We start from the raw sequence: 22,922 nt of genomic DNA on the forward strand, positions 1-22,922 counted from the left end.
GTGTGATAGCCTTTGGGACAATAATCTCTGTTCTCTGCAGCTGGCACTCAGGTCTCTCCCCTGATAGCAGGAGCGTGGTACAGCTGTGAACTGTGACTCCAGTGACAGCAACTTCCTCCCAGCCAGAGGGCTGAGAGAACCCAGCATATCCTTCAACTGCAAAGGGCTTCCAGAACACCGTTTGCAAGTATCTAAATAAATCCATGCTCAACCGTAGCCGATTTTTCAATGTTTTGTTGAAGTAACTGCCAAAGGAGGTGTTTAGTCTATTCAAATGTGTTTATAGAGAAGAAGAAATACACATGGATAAAAAAGACACACAAATCCGCTGGACATGGAAAGTTTTAGGAATGGGGAAGGTTATTAGTGATTTGGTTTCAGGATTCTGAATTTTAAAACTTGGGCTTTGGGAAATATTTTGCATGTGAATGAAAAAGATGTTAAGCCCCAATGGCCTCCTGCCCTAAGCCAGAGAGATGGAACATTAGACATTCCATTTGCTTGAGGCCATTCTTTGAACGTTGAATTCATTAGGTTTTTAGAGCCCCTGTTATTCTAGCTGTGGACAAACAGACCCAGATAAAAGGTGAAAATAAGAATCCTGCTCTTCTGCCAAATTTCTACTGAAGAAACAAAAAGCATGCTAGGAGGAGGGTTGCAATGAGGTACCCAAGATGGGTCCCTGGCATGCGTGCTGGATATCCAACACCTTGGTATTAGTTTTGGTGTGGAAAGAGAATGGGAGCAGAAGCCGATTTCTACCTGGTGGTGTTCAGCTACCTCATCCTAAAATTCCATCCAATGGCACACTCAGGGCCAGGATGATCAGAGCCAGGGGGACCTGACACTGACCAGCCAAGGGGGCCGGAGCCAGCTCTCCTCTCCCATCTGTTCCCAGGCTGTAGGGTACTCTCCTCAAGGGCATCACAGCCCACAGGACTGTAAGCATCTCCGAGCTGTGTCTCAATCACATGTTTGCATCCCAACATGTAAGATTGGAAGTACCCCCCAACCCCAGAACCTCCTCCGTCTCCCCTGGGATCCACCATTCCAGTATCAAAAGAACAGGGCTGGATTCTTGGCTGCACCCCCTCCCCAGGAACGTGGCCATCCACAGCCCCGAAGAGGAGCCCCAGGATGTGCCAAGAAGGTGCCGGGTGAAGTGTTCCCTCCTCTGAGTCCCAACGGCCCCTCTGGACCCAGATGCTGTCCCCTGCTGCAGCTCAGCATCCCTGGCTGTGCCGTGGGGACAAATGAGGGTTTGTAGAGGTTTCCTTCTGTGGCTGTACTAGCAACAGGTGCAGGGGCTCCGTGTCTGTGCTACTGAAAATAGTGCCAGGAAGGAAGGAAGTGGCCAGGCCTAATAGCTGGTTTTACAGAAATGTTAAGTCTGTCCAAGAACTTGAGTCATGCTGTGGAAGGATCAAGATGTAGGACGTTTCAGAAAGCATTTTCTGGTGTCCTCTGATCAAGGCAAGGAGCTGCATGTGCAGTTCTGTTGCTCAGAGCAAGCTGCTCCTTGCAGGTTTGGTCTGTTTCTCTGTCTCTGGTTTATAAACGCCTGGGGATGGAGAATGCGGGCTCTCTGGAAGGTCCTGTGCTGGTACTGTGCACACGCTGCTCTGTGAACCCCTTACACACGTGGCTGGACAAACACCACCCTCACATGCGGCAGCCTGTGCAGCAAAAGCAGCTGATTTTAGTAACACAACTGTTTTTGCAGGTGCGGAAAATTCCACAGTGATTGCACATCTCGGTTTCAGTTTTGGTTGAGAAGAACGTTTAAAAGTCTGAACACCCAAACACCCGTCCACATGAATCATCAGGCAAAGAGAATGCCCAAGGTGTTCCATCTGCTGGGAGCTTGGGTCATAGATCTGAGAATGCTCATAATCTCCAAATTCTCTCTAATGCACCAGTTCCAAGGTGTTGACATTTTCAATTCACAAGTTATGTTTGAGCCTACTGTCCGAAGTTTCAGGATAAAGTTAGCAGCTAAAAGTTAGGGTGAGTTCCTTCGCATGAGAGATGGCTAAGAAACAGAAATGGCCTATTGATAAATATTCTCTAGGGGCGCCTGGGTGGCTCAAACAGTTGAGTGTCTGACTCTTGGTTTCGGCTCAGGTCATGATCTCATAGTCCTGAGATGGAGCCCCAAGTGGGGTCCTCACTCATCACAGAGTCTGCTTAAGACTTTTTCTCCCTCTCCCTCTGCCCACCCCTGCCTCCATTCTCTCTCATAAATAAATAAATATTTAAAAAAAAAAAAGAAAAATAGATTCATTCACTCAACACTGTGTATTACGTCCCTGCTATTTGCTAGGGCTGTTCCAAGTGTTAGAGAAGTGTATAGACATGAACAAAACTAAATCCTTGTTCCAGTGGAGCCTAAATTCTAGTAGAGGTGGACATTCAATGAACAAATCACCTGTGAGTGACAATAAATTCTTTTTGAAAAAAGATTTTATTTTTTTGTTCATGAGAGACACAGAGAGAGAGAGAGAGAGAGAGGCAAAGACATAAGCAGAACGAGAAGCAGGGTCCCCACAAGGAGCCCGATGTGGGACTCTATCCTGGATCCTGGGATCACACCCTGAGTCAAAGGCAGGTGCTCAACCACTGAGCCACCCAGGTGTCCCTAGTAACAATAAATTCTATGGAGAAAAGTAAAGCTGGATAAGAGACATAGGGAGTGAATGGGGATATTCAAACTTTCATTTTAGAGCTTAAAGGATCAGTTGAAGTGTTGGCAGTTGCAAAGACCAGCAGTTAGTGGGAAAGAAGGAAAACAGCGTGTATCAGCAGGGTTCACTGCAGGAAACAGAAACCACTCTAGCTATTTTAAGCAGAAAGACATTAAACAGAGAGAAGCAGGTGTTTACAGCATTGTTTGGAAGGCTGGGGGAGCTGACTTTAGGGTTGCTTGCACCTCGGCCACAGCCGTGAAGGGTGGCCATCAGGAGGTTGTCGTTGGAAGTGATGACTGGAAACATACTGCTGTCCTTGAAATATAAGAATCAGGAAGTCCCTGTCGCCCCCATTCTATCTCCTGGCACCCATTAAATTAGTGACCAAAAGCCCCAGTGTCTCCACAATCACATTTGCCAGTGGTTACAGCCACATGGGTGGGAAGGTTGATTTTGCTGCAATTCTCACTCCCAGCCTCATGCAAATGCATATAATTAGTTGAACCTAATTCACAGAAGCCTCAGCCACAAAAAAAGACTAGGAAACATGGTTCTAGATTTCCAAACTTTGCATTAGAGAAAGATACAGTAGATGGAATTGGGAATGTGTACTCAGTGCCTACTCGGGACATCCAGGCACCTCAAGGAAGCCACTCTTTGCCAAGAAATGTTGAAGGAAGTGGAAAATCCCAGGTAAGAATGTCCAGTGAATGGGAACTTCATCCTGTACACCCAGTGTATATGGGAAAGCATTGTTGTGTAGTGGGAAGAGATTAGGTTTTTGAAATCAGATAAACCTAGGTTCCGTTCTCACTTGTTGACAACTTTGGGCAATCTCTTAATATCTATGAGAAGTGGCTTCTTTTTATATAAAATGGGGTATTAGCTCCTTACTTGGAAGGATGTTGTAAGCATTAAATAAGATAATGCTATAAAAATTTGAGGCATATAGGCATTCCATTTTATTAACCATATAATTTGTATGTAAAATAACTAATATCCATATTTGGGGTTACTGATTCCAAATTACCCACCCTCTTCCAGACTTAGATTAATTCAAGGATCTGCCACTGAGGACCCCAGAGCTCAAACATGTGATGCCAGTTTCTATGTAGCTAAAATTAGTGGGTCTTGTTTTTTGGTTTTGGTTTTGGTTTTTAAGATCCTAGACCATCCTTAATGGAGACAGGCTAATTCTATTATTGAGTGGCTTAGAAGGAGCTAAGAAAACATTCCTTTCTGGTAGAAGTTGAAAAGGTCAGAACCTGCTGGTAGTTACTTTTATTTTTAACAACAACTACCAAATTGTTTAAATGCCTTATAAAACCACCAAGTGGAATGAAATACATTTTTGATTATTGAGGTGGTTCTACTTTGCTTCCTTCTGGGTCAGCAATATAATGCCCATCTATTATGGACCAGCTTGCACTATATTCCCCACAAGATTCATGTGATGCATGACATTTGACTCAGCAATTTCGAAACTAGGTATATTTCAACATACTTATAAAACAGACTAATAAACAATTAAGCTTTTGCGCTTTCTTAATATATTTCTACCCTATCCTAGAATGTCATTCCACCTCATGGATGGGACGAGGGAACTTATATGGCAAATGCTTTGTCAAAGCCCAAACATATACCAGCTGTGAGGGCAGGAGTGCTCCCTTCCAAGGCCTCTGTTTGCCTAAATGGATTAACACTGGGGCTGAGAAGGCTCTAGAAAAAGAGCTAGAAGACTGTGTCAGAGACTAGATCCTGGGATGTGACCAACTGGAACCAATAAGACTGAAGGTGGAGGGTGAACAGGTGAGTTATTCTCAGTAGTTTCAAGACTGTTGCTTGAGCCCATAAGGACACCTGATTACCCTTGAGTGTGTACCCTGAGGGTGTGGAAAGCTGCCACCTGAGGGCGTATCCCCCTCCTTATTCCCCAAGGTAGTGGTTTGATGAGCTGTGGTCCAAGCTTGAGTTGGCAGATCAAGTAAAATGACAAGAACTACCCTGGAAAGGACAGAGGCAGGTGGCCAGGAGGAACTCCCAGACATTCTGGTGTAGGATCACATCAGTGGAGCATGTAGCAGCCATAGATAAGAAATGAGAATTTGGCTAAAAGTGGGAAGGCAGTGGGGCTGGCATCTGGCCCAGGGAAACTGAAGGTCTAAGTAGTGTATTTAGTGGATTGGTCCACAAAGCAGAGAACCCAAGATACTGGAGCTGGAGGGACCTCAAAAATGGGTGTTAGTAGTGGCAGGGGGTTATGCTTCTGAAAGCCTTAGGGTTGCATAGACTGGGCTCTCAACATCAGGACAACTAGTCTACGTGTCATATGGCATCGTTTGTATACAGGCTGAGAAAAATTGGGATATTCAAATTGCAAATGAATACTAAAAACCATAATGTGACCATTATGATGTAAAAGTGCATTTCTTTCATTTCTTCAAGAGTCTCAAGATTTCCCCTCTTGTCTCCTTTTTCTTCACTTTCAGAACTGCAAGGACCACCACTGCTTCTCTATGTATCTGATTCTCCTCCAGAAGCAATGCTTCTCCTAATGCTACCTTTATTCACATTGAAGACCCTACAGGGAATCAATACCACATATACATGCTCTTCTAGGGAACTCTCTTCAAGGATGAGCTATTTCCAGCAAGGGATAAGTAGCAAAACTTCAACAAAAGCACTGATCATGAAGATTTAATATATATATAATTGTATAGCTAGGACCCAAACCAGGGTGGGGACGTGATCAAATGATAATATGTTAACATGATGTGTTCTGGCCAAGGGGGGATGAATGCAGCTAACTATGGGTAGAAGAAGGGAGAGAGAAGAGCCAACTATCACATTCATTATTCCTCCTCTCACATTATCCATTAGGTCAATGGTATTGATAGATTCTGGGTATGAGTACTATCATACCACTTAAAATGGACAGAATAGACAATAAGAAGTTAAGAAAAAGAGAGAACAAAAGTATTACAAAAGGCATAAGTCTAGAAGTAACCAAATAGTCCTATATCAAAACCACTATGGCAAAATATCCTGATCCAATATTATGGTTGCTACGAACTGAATGTTTCTCTCTCTCTCTACAGAATTCATATGATGAAGTCTCTTCCCCCAATAGGATGATGTTAGGAAGTAGGGCCTTGGGAGGTGATTAGGTCATGAGGGTAGAGCCCTCATGAATAGGAATCATGCCCTTATAAAAGAGGCTCGAGAGAGCTCCCTCCTCCCTTCCATCATGTGAGGACATGGCAAAAAACAGCCATCTGGTGCCTTTATTTTGCACGTCCCGCCTCCAGAACTGTGAGAAATAAATTTCTGTTGTTTACAAGCCACCCAGTCTATGGTATTCTTGGAATAGCAGCCTGAATGGACTAAGACAATGGCTCTGGAAATTACTCAGTTCAGTGATTTGGAGGAGAAGATGAGGAAATATTCACACACCAGAATCTGAGCAGGGGAAAATGTGTGTCTGGAAAGAAAATAGTGCTTTGTCCCATTGCTTTGATTTGCTTTTAGTTGTATGATTTCATCGATTTTGAATTTTATAATCATTTCAATACTGTATGAGATTTTGTGATGATAAAAAGAGAAAAGGGGTTCAAAAGAGGTCAAGAAACACTAATCTAAGGGAGTTTCCATATTTGGAGGATAAGTGCAGCTACCTGAAATCGAATCTCTTCATACAGACCTTATATTCAAACAGGAGTGCGAGAAAACTGCTACAGTCCGTTGAGTTCAGCGTTAGAAAAAGAGAATACTTCAAACTTCAAAACTACCAATTACCTTCAAAAACTTCAAATTACAATGAGTAGACAAATGAGCACCATATCCCAAGACAGTTCCTATCACTTGTCACTATAAGCTGGGTATGGAATGTATAAGACAGGAAACTGAAAATCTCCAGGAAAAAGAACAAAGAGACATGGAAAGGAACCAAGGAGAAAACTTATGATCTTGCAGAAATAAGGCATGATGGTCCTGCTCCCCTCACTGTTCACTAAAGACATTTCACTTCACTGCTCTGACAGCTGAAGGCTGAGAATAGTCTTGAATTAGGAACTCTGTTACAAAATGCCCAGGAAAAGAAAAAATAATCAACCTAATTCCATAAAGAATTTCTGTTAGAAGAACACAGAAAATGAGAATCACAACTGTTGAACTGATAAAAATTCTCCACCCCAAGCCAATTGCAAAGCCAAAGAAAACTATACAACAGCACTCCAAACAGAAATTATTCTGTTCAAACAACTGAGGATGTTTTGGAAAACAACAAAATCATACATTTAAAAAGTAGGGCCATAAATGGGCACAAAATAGGAAGAAATGCAACAAGAGTTGATTGACTTAGGAAAATAAAGAAAAATTCAAGTGTTTTAAAAATTAAGAATAAATACAAGGTTTGGATAGATTTGAATGTTGTATGATTTCAGCATTGAAGAAGGGCAGCTAAATAAGAGAATGGAAATAAAATTAAGAGAGGTGTAACCGGGGTTGAAGACAACGTGATTAAGATGAAAAACAGGCAAATGAGGTCCAACATACATACAGTAGCAGCACTTAAAGAAGAAAAACAAAGCAATGAAGTATCCTATAATCCAAGAAAACTCTCTGGAAATAAGAAAAAAAAATGTAAACAATATTTGAAAAGACTACTACATATCTAGGAAAATTTATCAAGAAAGAGCAATTATGAGACATTTTCTAGTGAACTATGAGATTTTAAAGACACACACACACATACACGCACTCCTCAGGGCCTGTATTAATAATAGTTTACCTCAAACTGGTGGCTTAAAACAACATAAATTTATTTTTGTACAGTTCTGGAGTCCAGAAGTCCAAAATCAGGATGTTAACCTGGCCATGTTCCCTCTGAAGGCTCTAATTGAGAATCCTCTCTGCTTTTCTCAGCTTCTGGTGACTCTAGGTGTTTCTTGGCTTGTGGTCACATACTGCACTCTGTCCTCAGTCTTCATGTGGCCTTCTCTTCTTTATCCCTATGCATTTCCCCCACTGCCTGTCTCAAATTTATGTCCTTGTCCTTTTCTCTTATTAGAACACTTGTCCATTAAATTTAGAGACCATCTGGGTAATCCAGGATGATCTAATATCAAAATTCTTAATTACATTTGCAAAGACTCTTTTTTTCAAATAAGGTAACATTCACATGTTCCAGGGACTTAGATAAAGACATATCTTTTTAGAGTCACTATTCGGGATCCCTGGGTGGCGCAGGGGTTTGGCGCCTGCCTTTGGCCCAGGGCGCAATCCTGGAGACCCAGGATCGAATCCCACATCGGGCTCCTGGTGCATGGAGCCTGCTTCTCCCTCTGCCTGTGTCTCTGCCTCTATCTCTCTCTCTCTCTCTCTCTGTGTGACTATCATAAATAAATAAAAATTAAAAAAAAAAAAAGAGTCACTATTCAATCTACTACAGGGCCTCCTAACTAAAAGGTCAAATTACTTATAAGGGTAAGAATATTAAACTTACATCAGACTTCTCATGAGCAACTGATAAAGCCAGTCAATAAAAGGCAACATTCTTTTTTTTTTTTTTTTTTTTTTTTTAGGGCAGCATTCTTAAGAGGCTCAAGAACAAAGAGTGTGAGCCAAAGATTTTTTATCCAGCCAAACTGTCCTTCAAATACCAAGGTTAAAGGAAGTGGTTTTAACATGTAGTAACTCAGGGAATACTGTACACACATACTGTAGAATTCTTCTAGGGGATGAGCTTTATCTAGCCAGGAGATAACCAGAAAACCTTAGTAAAAGAATCAGGGGTAAAAACATATTTTATGATGTAATTTTATATTACTATACAATATTAATTATCACGTTATCTATGTCATAATATGTTTGATAGCATAGCTAAGACTAAAACAAGGGTGAGGATATGGACCGAAGAGTTACTACTCTACTATCTCTATATGTTATGTTTTAGAAAAATAAAAATAAAACCACCAAAGAAACAGAGGGAAGGGAGAGAAACAGGAAGGTAAAATAGCAAAACTGACAGTTGTACAGTCAATAAGTGAAGAAGGATACAAATGGACATACCAGATGGCAAAGTCTCAGTATGAAAAAAAGGAGATTAAAGGCACCAAAGACAGCCATTGGAACAAACATACAAACCTTCTGAAATGCCAAAAGCAATGGAAAAAATAAATAGCAAAGAAAATAGGCCCAATTCAGAAGGAACTACAGTAACTCTAATACATGCATAATTATAATATAATATGATAACTTTGAGACTAAACACATAAGTCATATCAGTTAATGGAATAGCCTTTGCCACTATCTTCTCTTCTTGCTCTACGGACAAATGAGCCAATTCTCAAAATGGCTCATAAAGCAAAAGTGGATCCCATATTATATTTAAGGAGACACACCCCAAACACAGTGATTCAAAAATGAAGACATGGCCAAAAAATAAAAAATAAAAAATAAATAAAAAAACAAAAACAAAAACAAAAATGAAGATATGGCCAAGAGCATACTAAAAATATAAAAACAGTAAGAAGACAAGGTAGTGACTCATATTAGTTAAAGTGAATTCAGGCCAAAAAGCTTTAAATGAGACAAAAAAATACATAGAATTGGGGCTGATAACCACAATTTGCAATGAAGACAAATTATAAACGTCTATGCCCCAAAGAATACAGCAACCACCAACATAAAGCAGAAATCACGTGAGATGAGAATACAAGAAGATAGAAGATAGAGATTTTAACACGACACACTCAGCATGACAGGTCTAATGGAAGGAAAATAAAGATATAAATGCTTTGAACAACTTAATAAATAATAAGGTAGGACTTATGCATATATATCTTATACCGTTCCCTCAATAACAGAGATTATATCTTCTTTTCAAATGTAATGAACATGGATCATTTTCAACACTTGATCACCTGTGCGTATTTACAGTCACATTAAGTGAACCCGGGTAAATTTGGTAGAACTCTGCTTTTATTGTATAAGATGCAGGTGCAGTGAAGACAGTTCCTACTTGAGCGTATCCCTGACCCTTTCCAGACACAGCACAACTAATATCTCCTTCTGAAGGACAGCATGTGGGATGCTTAAAATACAATATGCTTTCAGACACCTGTGTCTAGGGATCGATGACTCCTCCAAGTCTCCAGACCTCCCGGGACTCATCTCTTGCTGCTGCTCGGGCAGGCCACTTGGTGTGCCAGTCAGTTGTGCTGTGTGGTCTGTGCTGTGGCCTGTGAGGTGTACGGCATCATCAGATTGCCATTCGGCAAGGTCAGTGACAAGCACAGGAAACTGTGGGCTACTCGTGCATGTAATATGGGCAGAAAGCAAAAGCTGAACCTGGCTTCCATAGCTCGTACACAAAGCATCCTGAACGCTCTTGCTCCGTGGATTTGTCATTTATTGTATGCTCTGAATCCACAACTATTTATTTTGATATTTAGTAATTCCTTTTTTTCCTTTTATAATAAACAATTTGGGGAGCAATATTTTTTTTACAAAGTGCGTGCTTAATGAAAGAAAATATTATTACCTTTCTGACTCTCAAGGAAGTTATGACGAAATGCAATTTACACCACAGTTTTGTCAACCTTTACCTGCCAGCCAGTAACTGACCTTGAGAAAACCTGTGGACCAAATCTGCTCAAGAACTATCAGCGTCTATTTCAAAAGTTAGTAGTTGTTTTAAGAAGACTGTGCTTAAAGATGGCTATTTAACATAAGTAGATACAAAAGATATATATATATATATCTCACTGTGAGGTAGGGCTGACTATTTAGATCAAATGTCTGTTCTTCTACATAAATATTTTCATTTTCAATAGTGGTGCCCCCTGGGAAGGGCCGTGGATCCTGGCCGGACCGCACTGCTGCTCATCCTAAGCCCTATCAGTGGCCAGAAAAGTCAAGGGCCTCCAAGTGTGTCAGGCAGAGTCAGCTGGTAATGGAAAAGGAGTCTTTTTTCTCATAAGAGAAATCAACCCAAATAAGTAAGATATATCTGAAAGCTTGCGTTGACTGTGGGGGATTTCATGGCCAGAAATCAGAGGAAAGTGTTTCTAGCCGCCCCAGTAGCCATGTTGCTCTTTCTTGTCTACCAAGAGCTTCTAAGATGGGAGGAGCAGAGGCCTGTGGTCCTGTTTGCTTCTCTTCTGTCTGTGGGTTGCCAGATGCAGGGCGTTCGTTCTGACGCTGGGGCAGGCTCTCGGGGAGAGCCACAGAGCCCCTGCAAGGTGACTCTTCCTTCCACATACCTACATCTTGGCCTGGTTTGGCTTTGCCCTCCTGTGTCTGTTCTTGCCATGTATTTCCAGGCTGAGGGGCTTACTCGTCCTTAGAAAGCTGGGCATTTTTCCAGAAGCAGCAAGCCAAAGCTCTTACTGCTAAAACAGGAAGGGAGAGGCTTTGCTGTATGAGAGCTTGTAGCCATGATTAAAAGGTTTGGGCTTTATAATTTCATTCAAAAAGAAAGAAACAGAATACACCCCAAAGAAAAATAACCATACACGCGAACATGCAAAACTTTTATAGGATTCATTCCTAATTCCTGTATCAGATGTGAGGTGGTATTTCACAACAGCGAACTCAAGGGAGGTTCCGGGCCCCAGAAAGGGGAGCCTACATGTTTCAGTAGAGCCATGAAAACCCATATTTACCCACGAGCCTTCAGGAAACCAAGTCCGATCTGAAAGAAATGAGTCTCGTGGTAGTCCAGGCAGGATGTTTAAAATAAACGTTAACTATTGTCTTCTTCTTCCTTTTTAGACTGGTTTTCCCTCCAAACTGACCTGAATTCTGTTATCTCTAAGGTTGAAGCTGGCGAAAGAGTTGGGCTTACAGAAAGTGGAGAGATAGGTACAACTTTTTTATTTTTTTTTATTTTTTTTTTATTTTTTATTTTTTATTTATGATAGTCACAGAGATAGAGAGAGAGAGAGGCAGAGACATAGGCAGAGGGAGAAGCAGGCTCCATGCACCGGGAGCCTGACGTGGGATTTGATCCCGGGTCTCCAGGATCACGCCCTGGGCCAAAGGCAGGCGCCAAACCCCTGCGCCACCCAGGGATCCCAGGTACAACTTTTTTAGCTGGTAGATGCAGCTCCAGCTCTGTGGGCAAAATAGAATTCTCAAGGCCTTGTGAGTTTTGAAAGCTGCCATATTTCCTCTAGTTTATGACTCGCTTTAATTTTTTTTGATGCATTTACATCTATGGAATTGGGATCTGTAATGCACACTCTGTCAAAAATTTTTGCCAGTTGCTGGGCAGAAGAGAGGTGCCCACGTGGTTGGCATTGCCTATGGCCATTCGGACTGAGCCAGTGTACAAGTACCTCTTCACTTTGCCACTTCTGTTTCTTTATTTGGTGGCACCACACACTCTTAACTTAGATTTGTATCCCTAATGGTCGCTAGAAATGTCTTCACAAAGATTACACTGCTTTACTGAATTGAAACAAACACATGTCATGTGTGCTTAAGATTGCCTAGCACACGCCAAGCATTACAAATTGCCCTGCCACACAGAGCAAGTTAAAAAGTTCTCAGAGCTAGAGGAAATTGTTATGACCACTTCATGCAGCGTTAAAACAAAACAACCCCCCCCCACAAAACCCTGTTATTCAGAACCCAAAATCTATAAAAAAATTTCTAGTGACTTTCAGTAGAAGCTGTTTAATGTTTATCCTCCAAAAAGGAAAAACAAAATTATAAGTTTAACCAAAGAGGAAATGCCAGTAAACCCCTAGGATTCTCCATGATGCCTTCAAATTACATTGTCAGTCTTCAGTGTGTTTATAAGGCCAAGCTCTTAAGTGTGTCTGAAAAGCGGCAAGTCCTCACAAGGTTGTGAATAACTGTGGGGGTCCAAATTTGATTTGGAAGAAAATTTAGTCTCTGATTATTAAGTAAGCCAGAGTTAAGCTTTGATAATTGTGAACAGTACAAGGGTCTGTGTCTAGAATCTTTTTTTTTTTTTGCATGTGGACATCCATTGTTCTGGCACCACCGGTTGAAAAGACTATGGCTTTTCTCCATGGTATCACTTTGCTCTTCTGTCAAAGATCAGTTGACTATCTTGGTGGGGGTCTGCTTCTGGGTCCTCTATTCTGTTCCATTGAGCTGCTTGTTCTTTCACCAATACCTTCTTCGTTACTATAGCTTTATACTAAGACTTGAAATCAGGTAGGGTCAGTTCTCCAAGTTTGTTTTTCTCCTTCAACACTGGGTTGGCTTTTCTGGATCTTTTGCTTCTCCATATAAACTTTAGAATCAGGTTATTGGTAGCCACAGAATAACTTGCTGGGATTTTAGTGAGATTGCCTTGAAATTAGAGATCAAGTTAGGAAGACTGACATCTTGAAAATATTGAGTCTTTCTATCCATGTACATGAAGCATCCCCCCATTTGTTACATATTTAGTTATTCTTTGATATCTTTCATTGGAGTTTTATACTTTTCCTCATATAGATCTGGTACATATTTTGTTAGATTTGTACCTAAGTATTTCATTTTGGGGAGTGCTAATGTAAGTAGTATTATGTTTTTAGTTTCAAACTCCTCAGTTCATTGCTAGTTTATGGGGAAACAATAACAGCATGTAACTGCTGTTAAACAAATGCTAAATTTAAGAGACTATACATTAAATTTAGCCTTCCACTCTCCCTGTTTTTCCCCTCCTTTCTTCCTAACTCCTCTCATTTACTACCTTCTTTTGTTTCTTTCTCTCACTGAAAGGCTTCTATTCAGTGATAGAGCCTCTTACAATCAATAGCATCCAGCTGGGGAAATAACATCTCAGATCGCTTAAGTTAAGCTTTATGGGATGAAAGGCTGGGGATGATTTCAAACAAGTGAGATGACTGGATCTCTCTCTCAAGAGAAGATGCTGAAGAAATAAAGTCACCATAGCAGAGTCAAGTGCAGATAAACATAAGCAAAGGCCAGGTTCCTCCAAATTCTTTGGAGTGGACGGAGAAAGGGTGAGTCTTGGTTTCGTAAGCACAGCAAGTGGGTCAGATGGGGAGATTGATCAGCAAGCGGCATTCTCAAAAGAAGAGGAGGCAGTGAAGTTCGAGCACTTCAGATCAGGTGTACCTCCCTCAGGGCCTTTGCAACTACTGTTCCCTTTGCCCAGACCATTCTTCCCCTAGATAGCCTCGTGACTTTCTTCCTCATCTCCTACAACTTTTTGCTTCAATTCCATTGCTCATTGAGGTTCTCTTTGAACACCATATTAACAACGACCAATTTCTACTCCCCACATTCCATAATCTTCTCTGCATCTTCTCCCATAGCATGGCAAAGGACAAAGAAAGAAATTCTGAAAGAACAGGGAGAAGGGGGAGGTGTCTCTTCCCTTATTTTCAATGGGGATGATTAAGCCTTTTGCTTTTAATTTGCATTTGCCCTCAGATGCCCCAGCATCTCGAACAATGCATATGGTGGGTACTCACTAAATATTTGTGGAATGAGTAAATGAATGATGGATCCTGGTGTGACTGTCGGAATGCTTAATCTATGATATCAAACCCCAGTTACAAATTGTGTTCCATGTAAACATAGTTCCAAGGGATGTGAATAGGCATTTTATTTTTACTTGTTTGACATTCATTCTGTGTCATTTTTTCCTTTATCCTCATTTAAAAGAAATTATTGTGACACACCTTAAATATGGCAAGAATAACCTTTTAAATGTATCCAATTCTGTGAGTTTTGACAAATGCACAGCTGTGTAGCCATCCCCCTAATCATGGTGTAAAATGTTTCCTTCAGTCACAAAACTTCCCTCTTGTCCCTTTCTGGTCAACCTTTACCCTATTCTCAGACTTTGGCAGCCACTTGCCAGCTTTCTACTCTTCCAAGTGTTGCCTATTCCAGGATGTCATATGAATGCATTATACAATATGTAGCCTTTTGAGTCTGGCTTCTTTCCCTGCATACAATGTACTTGACATTCAACCATATGGTTGCCTGTGTCAATAGTTGATTCTTTTTTGTGGTGGAGCAGTATTCCATTGTATGAATGTATCAGTTTGTTTATCCATCCATTCATTGGCTGTATAGGGGAAGGAAAACACTTTTTCCTCTACCCTTCTAGGTTCAGTGGCTGGAGCCCTGCAAATGAACTGAGAAGAGACAAATTAAGCAGGGCGGGGTGGGGGCTGGGGTGTTATTTCACATGCATAAGAAGGGCCTCACAGAAATCAAAACCCTAAAGAGGTAGTCAGACCTCAAAGCTTATCTACCACTTTAGCCAAAGGGCAATAAATTTGTGGAGACATAGCAAGACAAAGCAAAGGGGGTTGAGCTTTTGGGGTGGTAAATTGTGGAAGGTAAATATATGGGGAAACTAATGGAAGATAAGGATTATTTAGCACAGCTTGTTTGTGTAGGTCCATTTTGGTGCCGAATCTCCGTCTTCTTTGTAGCCATAAAACTCCCCCAGGAGAGGGGATTTATGACAGTCCTCATTTCTCAGAAGTTTCTGTTTTTAATCAGATTGGGACAGTTCTGAGAAGGTTTCTTTCCTCTTCTGTTCATTCTAATTGCCTCCACCTCAAAATAATCCTAATACCAAAGTGGCATGTTTTGGGGTGTCATATTCTGGTCCCCTTCAAAGGGTTTGGGTTGTTAGCAGTTGTAAGTGATGATGAATAAAATGTTTTAAGCATTTGTGTCCTAATTTCATGTGAATATAAGTTTTCATTTCATTAGGTAAATACCTAGGAGTGAGGTTGCTGGGCCTAGTAAGCATCTATTACAGACTGAACGTGAGGACAGAGAGAGGCAACCATATGTAAGCCGGAAAGACAGTTCTCACCATAAAGCGACCATGCTGGCACCTTGATCTTGGACATGAAGACTCCAGAACTGTGAGAAAATCAATATCTGTTGTTTAACCCTCCCCCCCTCCCCCGCCCCAGTATGGTATTTTGTTATGGCAGCCCAAGCTAAGACAGTATGTACTTTATTTTTAAAACTGCCCAACTGTTTCCCAAAGTTGTGGTACCATTTTGCTCTCTGACCAGCAGTAGTACAAGAGTTCCATCTGTTCTGCATCCTCACTAATACTTAGCATCTCCAGGTTTGTTTTTTTTTTTTTAGTTATTCTAATAGGGTGTTATGTTTTAAATTTTCACTTTCCTAATTACTAATGATGTTGCACATCTTTTCATGTTCAACAAGGCTTTAAACCAAGTTAAACAGATTTCTTTCTTTACTGCTGAACTACTCTGTCTTTGCTATAATAAAGCACACTGTGAATTGCCTAATGGGAAGAGAACTAGGACTGTGATTTTAACTTGACCATGGGACTCTTCTATGGTCTATAGTATTCCAGTGAGACTATTTTGGCAAATGCTGGCCTGTGTGGTCAAGTACATACTCTTCTGTAGAGCATTTAATCTATTCAGTCTTCCTTCCCTTTGGTTTCTATTCCTAACAGAAACACTTTTGGGGTATCAGTTATGCCACCTCCAAACCTTTGCTCATGCTATTCCACCTACTTGAAATGCCTTTCCCCTTCCCTTTTCTCCCTTAACTCCCCCAACTTTGCCCATCTGGCTCATGCCCACAGGGAGCTTTTCCAGCCCACAGTGATCTCTCTCAGACCTCCCCAAGAGGGGAGCCTGTGGCATTTGGGTTTCTGTACCTTCTCTCCTCTCTCACTGGTTGTCTTACCTGGCTCAGCAAATTGTCTACATCCAGCTCAATAGTCAGAGGAGTGGCTAGTCCTGGTAGATGGTGAGTCAAGACTGCTCAGTGCTCAAGTGTCCCAGGATGACTGTCAAGAGTGGTACAGCTCTTCTCCTACCTTTTAGCCTTTTCCGAGCACCTTAGCCTTGTGGCAATGTCAGATGGGATGGCACAAACTAGCATACAGCCAGAGATCATTTAGTAGGAACATGATGTGCCCAGTTCTGCAGAGATCACATCCTGTAGTTCTATGTCCTTTATCCTTCCAACAAACATAGATTGAGCATCTACTGTATAGCACGCACTACAGGAATTCTTGGGGGATACAGGTATGAATGGAACATGTTCCCTGACCCAAGGAACTTATCATCTTGATGGGAGCCAGGTATATAAATAAAACCTTCCAACAGACCCCTGGATATAAGCTATGATTCTTAGGTTATGCCACCGATGGTGATGGGAGTTGGGATATGAGATCCAACTGTCAGTCACAGATTTGTATTGCTCTGACTCTCACCCACACAAGTCTAGGAGTTTCTAGGGTTTTCTATATGGTTATGAAGGCATCTTGGCTGCCACAATACAGCACAGGTCTTTCTCTGTCTGCCCATGCTCACTGTGGTCAGCTCCCCTGGACCCTATTCACATGTAGATGTGAATGCCCACCCAAGGCACCCTGCACTGCAGATACTGGCTGAAGGCACTATATATAAGTTCTCTCTCCATTCTGTGACAGGAGACACACCACCTGCTCTGGCCCACTGCCCAAGCCCCGTAATCATTTATTCTCTACTCAAACTTGCTTCACGGGTCACTTCACTTGAGCCTGAGTCCTCTTCATCCCAACTTGTACTTCATTCTGTTCATTATGTTCCAGAGTTATACTTTTTAAAGTACACCTCAAACTACAGTGGCATTTGGGCTGCCCTAGTGCATACAACATCTCTTTGAAAATTGGAAACATGCCCTTGCTTCCTCCAGGTAGACTCAGCCCCATGCAAGTGTGCATGCTTAGTAAGTGGAGGATGGGCTGGGTTGCAGCCCTAACTCACCCCCTTGGCTGGTTGTCCTTGGCAGAGCACAACTTAGCCAAGTATGATCCTGATGATATGGCCCCTGGCTGTATTATTGCAACACATGGGGTGTCTTCACAGTTGTTTGCTGGCCGTTCATTTGCTGTTTCCCAAAGTTTTGTCTGACTTGAACTCAGAGGTAGGTCTCTCAAGGCCTTCCGTCTTGGCCTGGTCACACTGCAATTGACCCTCCCAAGGATCACATCTCTTCTGGGCGCACCAGGCCTTTTCCAGAGAACACCCCTGCTACCAGCCTGAGGGAGAGGATACCACTCTGTTCTGTACTCTATCTACCAATTACATGGGCCTGGATTTTCATTAATTCCTCACAGCATGGCTGAGACAACACTGCAGCATGTAACAAGGTTTTACTCCAGGGGCTCCTGGGTAGCTCAGTCTGTTAAGTGTCTGACTCTTGATTTCAGCTCAGGTCATGATTTCAGGGTCGTGGTGGGATCAAGTCCCATGTTGAGCCGCATGTCCAGTTCCATGCTGGGCATGGAGCATGCTTAGGATTCTCTCCCTTTCCCTCTGCTCCTCTCTCTCTCTCTCTCTCTCTTAAAAACAAACAAAACAAAACGAAACACACAAGGTTTTACTTGAGGTTCAAAGATAAAGGAAGGAACAAAAAACCACATACATGTAAATATATGTGTTTCCTCCCCTACCTCCAGAGTTTTAGAGATAGATAGATGATAGAGAAAATGATATAGATATCGATTTCTCAGGAATGAATTTACAAATATTGTATAAACTAGTATCTGCCCTGGGGCTTCTTACCAGACCATTATCCTGCTGTCTTCATGGTTTACTTGCATGTGACAAGGGGCAGCTCATCCCTATTGCCAGAAATACCCAGGGCACTTCCATCCTTTGACTCAGCACCAAAGTGAACCATTGCTTCAGAGACAAGGAAGTTGTATTCCTTCATCTCAATCCTAGGCCCTTATTTCTTGCCCCAGAATTTATCTTTTGCCAGGATGATTGTCAGTTGGAATGTTATACCCTTTAGGAGTAAGGGGTGCACCTCCATCTCCAAGAAGGTGGTCTGGCTACAGTAAGATAACCACACGAAGAAGTGACATCAGTATGTTTTTCAAAGTTTGGTTTAAAAACGTCCAGGGGTATAAGTTCAGCCAGGGCTTTACTCACAGAGACATCAGTGAAACAAGGCTTAAATTATTAATGTGCTGCCACTATAGTCTCTCTTGACAGACGCCAAGAAGACTGAGCTACAAGAGAGTCACTGGGCAAATCTTCAGACAGAGCTAATGTAGCTCCCATAGGTGCTAAATGGGAAATTATGGGCAAAGTCTTAGAGCTCAAAAGAAGTGACTTTTGGCTTGATGAAATTATGTCTTACATCACATAGTGGATGGATGGTAGATTTTGAGGGACTTTGGCAAGTGAACAATGTGGATTAAGAAAGGCCTATGTGTTTTTTTTAAAAATAAGCAATCTCTGAATACATAGAAAAATACCCCCCCCCTTTTTTTTTCTACTCTCAATGATTCCTAGGATGCTTCAGTGAAATAGGAACTTCAAAATGATGCCTAGGTCCTATTGGTTTTTCAGATGAGTCATTCATTGTACAATCATGCTAGGAAACTTCAAGTCTATTATTCAGAGAAGTTAAAAGAGCCTGTCCTTGGAAGCGAAGATGTGGGTCTGAATCTGGACTTAGCCGCTTACTACCTCTATGTTCTTGGTGATAAAGGTAATTCTTATATCGGGACCTGCAAAATGAAGGCCTCCCCAGTGGCCTGGCCCAACGTGCAAATCAAATCCTAAGTCAGCCACGCTTTAAGGGAAATGTGTCACAGTCAAAGAAACCTAGCATACCCCAGTTACAACCCTCCACCTCGACTTTAGCTTACATTAGCCTAGAAAATAGGAACTTTTTGCCTTGGAAGGAAGTCCCTGACCTCCTAGCCAATCATGTTCTGTTTCTGAGTTACTTTCTTACGCTCTAAACAATCTGCTCTTGCCCAAATTCCTTCAGGAAGAGTGTTTTACTCTCCCAATCTGTGGATTGTTTTCCCTTGAATAATGGACATCAAACTTGTTATTGTTTTATTTTTGTCATTTGATGTTGGGAAAATCATTTAACTTCTCCAGATTTTAGTTTCCTTGTCTGTAGCATGGACATGAGAATTATTTTGTCCACAAACTCACAGGGTATTGTCAACATTAAACATTAAATAAGATACTATGTGTAGGACCTGACAAATCGTAAATGCTCAATAAGTGGTTACATCTTATGAACTCATTTGTACTATTAGTTCCTAAAGCTTCAGCTACAAATAAAAACATGTATGTACTTTTACATGTAAGAGTTTTCATTTGAAGCAATGAAGCAATTCTTGGGAGTTCATGACCTTGATCTATTTATTTATTGTATATGAAGGGATGCGTGGAAGGGGTCCTTCACATAACTATCCCAGGGCTGTCCCCATAAGCCATTACCAATCTTAAGTGGGGTAGTATTGGGGTTCACTATGAAGTGCCAAGATCATTCCATCACACATTTTGAAGTTACTTTCATCAACAAATGCTGGCTTTGGGATTTTCCTCATAAAGGCTAATTCTAGTCTTCCTTGGAATTCTTAAATAGTTCAGCATACATTTGAGGTCTGGTATAAGCAAGGAAAACATTTACTTAGGAAGAAATAAAACTCCTTAAGTGCCTACACCTTTGCAAAACTCAGCCATTGCTCTCAGCACTTTTTCCCCCAGCATTTTGGGGGCCAATCCATCTAGTCAAATGCTACACAAAAGACTTTTTTCTGGAAACAACTTCCAGCAGGGGATTAGCACCAGTTCTGAGATTCCATTTGTCTTGTTTACATTCCTTGTGCAATTTCAGAACACTGTGTTCCCTTTCTTGTAATTGCACAACAAAAGCACTGCCACACAGCACTGGAAAGTCTTTCCACTCCAGGCCAGGATTTCCTTCTGGCAGGTATTCTTCACAGACAGCTCTGGGACCTCCAGGCAGGCTGGTTCAAGGAAAGGGACAGTCAGATAGACCTGGGCTGGAGTTCACTGCTGTCCTTTGTGATGAACTTACTTAATCTGACTGGGGTTTTTTTCTTCTGTAAGATGGAAATAATAATATTACAGTCTTTGTGGGATCATTGTGAAGATTGAATAGGACAATGTGTGTAAATCATTCAGCACAGTGCCTGGCAATCTTAAGTACTCCAATAAATGAAGTCATTATTTTAATTATGGCGCGAAGGGAGTGTGCAGAGTTCTTTTCTTTCTTGTGATCCCCAACACCAAAATGCTCTGCCTTTGCTTAAAGTCTCCAAAGAAACACACAAAGTGTTCCATCAGAGAAGGTGCTAAGTGATATGGATTCTTGGCTTCAGTAACTATCTTTTAAAGTATTCCATGGCTTGGCAAAAAGGCTGTCTGGGTGACCACTTGGTCGCTCTTTGAATCAGTGCTGCTTTTGTAACATCTCTAGAGACAGAGGAGGGACACCTGTTAATGGTGAAGAAGCAGATGAGGAGAAGTGGGTCTTGTAATGATGACATTGAGAATCACACAATGATCCAAAGCAGCTGCTGTGTCTCTGTGGCTCACCCTTTGTGTGGTTGAAAAGGAGTGGGTGTGGCCGCAGATCATATGCTATTGTTGTACAGTTTTGTACAATGAACACTCACTTTGCAATGAATTCATTGTCATCAAACTTCCTGTATGCGGGGGTTACTCTATAGGTGAAGGCCCCAGGCTGGCCCCGAGCAGTCTGAGAGGCCTTCTGTGGGTGAGTCTTGCCCGGGAAGGATGAACGGATTGGTGTTTGCCTTGTGTGTGCTAAGCATTTGCTCTTGGAAGAGGGCGATAAGTACCTCATGGTGTGAGAGCTGGGAGCTGCCGGTACTCATCGTATAGCGTGGCGGAAGGAGACTGCATTTTAGAGTTCTGTAGTTCTAGACTTGAATTTCAGCTCAGCCACTCATCATTTACTTTGAACAACCTACTTAAGCTTGCTGAGGTATCTCATTTTAAAACAAAACCAATAACGTCACTTTACAGAACAGTTACTAGTATAGATAAAAGCCTGCACTGTACTTCGTACAGTGCCTAGTATAATGGGATAATAATAAATGGTGGTTTACATTGTCATTACTTAAAAGTAATCTAGATCTACATAGGAGGGTGTTGGGCCCACAGAGCGGGCCAATTTCTTATGCAAATGAACAGGTTTTTGCACAGGCCTGTTTGCCCTGGGCATTATATCATTAGTAGCTGCTCACAGAAGAACAAAAGCGGCTAGTATTTATTACTAAGTGAGATCCTGGCCAGAGCCTAGCCCCGTAGCAAATCTTGATGCCTGGTGCTGGCTTCCCAAAGTTGGCCTGTAGGCACCAACCATGCCAACGTGTCCGTCTGTCAATGAGGACAGAAGGAACACTCCCCTCTTTCATAAAGTCCTCGCACATATGAGAGAACCCAGAGGAAAGAACACTGGAAACATGAAACACCATTGTGCTAGGATGCAAGCTGGGCCAGCACACAACCTCCTTCATTTGTGCCATGTCATCATGGGAGGGACCATATCCCAGCTCCATAGCACTGCTGCAAACTAAATATAATGCAGACAAAGACAGCAAAGCCTGGATCTGGTGAGACTGGGCTCAATCTGACCTCCATGGCACTATCCCATAGGTCTGGCGATGGAGAGCATCTATAGTGTCATCGAGATGTGTGGCAGAGGGTTGGTTGTCCACCAAAGAACTCTGCTCCCTTCTGTGTTGCTGGGAAGTGGATGCTCAGCCAGGGTAACATTGCTCAGGAACATTTGCATCCAATTTGGGCCATGTGACGAGTTCTGGCTGTTAGAATGTGGGCAAAAGTGATGTAAACACTTTCAGGCTTGGCCTATAAAAATATGCTTCTTTGCTCTCCGTATCCTGCAGGTTGGTTGGATGTCAGTGACGTGGGCAGCATTGTGAGCCATGTGTTGAGGAGTCTCATGCAATTGCTCTTTCAGCTGGAGTCCCCACAGGACTGTGCCGAGTGGAGGTTTGTGTCAACTGGATGCTACATGAATGAGAAATAAATTTCATAAATAAAATTTTATATTTTATACAAATCAATACTACAATTTTGCCACTGAGTTTTGGAGGGTTTACATGTTATAGCAGCCATCACCATCTTAACTAATACAAGATGATTTGTAGGTTTGTTGTTTTTTTTTAAGATTTATTTGAGAGAGAGAGAGAGAGTGAGCACGGGTAGTGGGGGCAGTAGGAGAGGGAGGGAGGGTCTTAAACAGATTCCACACTGGGCATGGAGCCAGATGCAAGGCTTGATCCCATGACCCTGAGACCATGACTTGAGCTGAAACCAAGAGTCAGACATTTAACTATGCCACCCAGGTACCCCAATGAGATGATCCATAATTGACTTTTTCCCAGAATGTATGCTGGAGATTTGTCTATTTAGA

The 22,922-nt window shown here is 41.9% G+C and overlaps 1 protein-coding gene and 1 long non-coding RNA gene across 2 annotated transcripts in view; one reads left to right on the forward strand and one right to left on the reverse strand.

Moving 5' to 3' along the window:
• Positions 1-22,922, reverse strand: part of LOC112675239 (storkhead-box protein 2) — a 556,032-nt gene that overhangs the window by 10,527 nt on the left and 522,583 nt on the right. The window lies entirely within an intron of this gene.
• LOC112675235 (uncharacterized) lies at positions 1,373-22,532 on the forward strand. Its single transcript, XR_004805759.2, has 7 exons — positions 1,373-2,007; positions 9,804-9,968; positions 10,523-10,687; positions 11,463-11,552; positions 15,411-15,568; positions 19,040-19,181; positions 22,393-22,532. It is a non-coding gene; the product is annotated as an uncharacterized LOC112675235 (long non-coding RNA).

Source organism: Canis lupus, chromosome 16 (assembly GCF_003254725.2).
Source record: "Canis lupus dingo isolate Sandy chromosome 16, ASM325472v2, whole genome shotgun sequence".
Classification (NCBI taxonomy): domain Eukaryota; kingdom Metazoa; phylum Chordata; class Mammalia; order Carnivora; family Canidae; genus Canis; species Canis lupus.